At 52.4% G+C, this 1,795-nt stretch overlaps 1 pseudogene; it reads left to right on the top strand.

Annotated features, from left to right (window-relative positions):
* Positions 1–233: 233 nt before the first annotated feature.
* On the top strand, positions 234–1,346 carry LOC105466819 (steroidogenic acute regulatory protein, mitochondrial-like; annotated as a pseudogene).
* Positions 1,347–1,795: the final 449 nt, after the last annotated feature.

A 1,795-nucleotide genomic window follows, 5' to 3' on the forward strand; every position in this document is an offset into this window, starting at 1 on the left:
AGCTGAGCACTGCTGGGAAGAATCCAGTGAGTGATGGCGTTTATATCTCCTGACGATGATGCACAGCCTTCAGTCAGGGACATTTAATACGCAGAACAACGGGTCCAGGCTGGAGCTGCGGGACTCAGAGGCGAAGCTTGAGTGGCTCAGGAAGGACGAAGAGTCACCCTTGAGAAAAGAGACAGCAGCACCAGCGTTGGCGGCCCCACTACTGCCACATCTGCCAGGAAACAATGCTGCTAGTGACATTCAAACTGTGCCCCGGGAGCTCCTACAGACACATGAGCAACATGAAGGGGCTGAGGCAACAGGCTGTGAGGAGCATCGGCCAGGAGCTGATCCGAAGGGCCCTGGGAGGCCCCCCTCCAAGCACGTGGGTTAACCAGATTCGGTGGTGGAGTTCTCTGCTTTGTTCGCTGCTGGAAGAGACTCTCTGGCCGGGCGCAGTGGCTCACGCCTGTAATACCAGCACATTGGGAGGCCGAGGCGGGCGGATCACGAGGTTAGGAGTTCGAGAGCAGCCTGACCAACATGGTAAAACACCTAAAAATACAAAAATTAGCCAGGCGTGGTGGCGTGTGCCTGTAATCCCACCTACTCGGGAGGCTGAGGCAAGAGAATCTCTTGAACCTGGAAAAAGAAAAGAAAGAAAAAAAAAAAAAAAGAAAGAGAGAGAGACTCTCTACTGTGACCAGGAACTGACCTATCTCCGGCAGGGGGAAGAGGCCATGCAGAAGGCCTTGGGCATCCTTAGCCCTCAGCAACCAGGAGGGCTGGAAGAAGGACAGCCAGCAGGACAATGGGGACAAAGTGATGAGTAAAGTGGCTCCAGCTATGGGCAAGATGTTTCGGTTGCAAGTTGTGGTGGAGCCACCCATGGAGAGGCTCTACGAAGAGCTGGTGGAGTGCATGGAGGCAATGGGGGAGTGGAACCCCAATATCAAAGAGATTAAGATCCTGCAGAAGATCAGAAAAGACGCATTCATTACCCACGAGCTGCCTGTAAAGGCAGCGGGAAACCTGGTGGGGCCCTGCGACTTTGTGATCATACACTGTGCCAAGCGTCGAGGCTCCACCTGTGTGCTGGCTGGCATGGCAACAGACTTCAGGAACATGCCTGAGCAGAAGGGTGTCATCGGGGGTAGCATGGTCCCACTTGCATGGTGCTTCACCTGGTGACTGGAAGTCCCTCCAAGACCAAACTTTCGTGATTGCTCAGCATCGACTTCAAGGGGTGGCTGCCCAAGAGCATCATCAACCAGGTCCTGTTCCAGACACAGGTGGATTTTGCCAACCACCTGAGCAAGCACCTGGAGTCACACCCTGCCTCTGAAGCCAGGTGTTGAAGGCCAGCCTGCTGTTCCCAAGTGTGCCCAGCTGCACTGGTATGCACGCTTATCAGGAGAATCCCTGCTGGAAGCCTACAAGTTTAAAGCCTCTGGCGACAGAGGAATAGGTGAGGTTAGTGTTTAGAGCACAACACTAGGATTCAGATTGATAAAAGTTTTTAGTACCAAGAAAACATCGATGAGGCTCTTTGATTAAAAGGTAACTTCATTCACTGATTAGCTATGACATGAAGGTTAAGGCTCCTAAAATATTTGTAAAACTTTTTTTCTGGGCCCTTATGTGCCCACGTAAAATCATCTTTAAAATGATAGTGGCTGATATGGGTGTGGTGGATGCTAGCTACAGGGCCTGAGAAGTCTTGCTTTATGGGCTGGAGAACGCCATGCCCTGCAGGCAGTGCATGTGCACAAGCAGAATCTCAGAGGGTCTCCAGCAGCCCTCTGCT

This window comes from Macaca nemestrina, chromosome 16 (genome assembly GCF_043159975.1).
Source record: "Macaca nemestrina isolate mMacNem1 chromosome 16, mMacNem.hap1, whole genome shotgun sequence".
Taxonomy (NCBI): domain Eukaryota; kingdom Metazoa; phylum Chordata; class Mammalia; order Primates; family Cercopithecidae; genus Macaca; species Macaca nemestrina.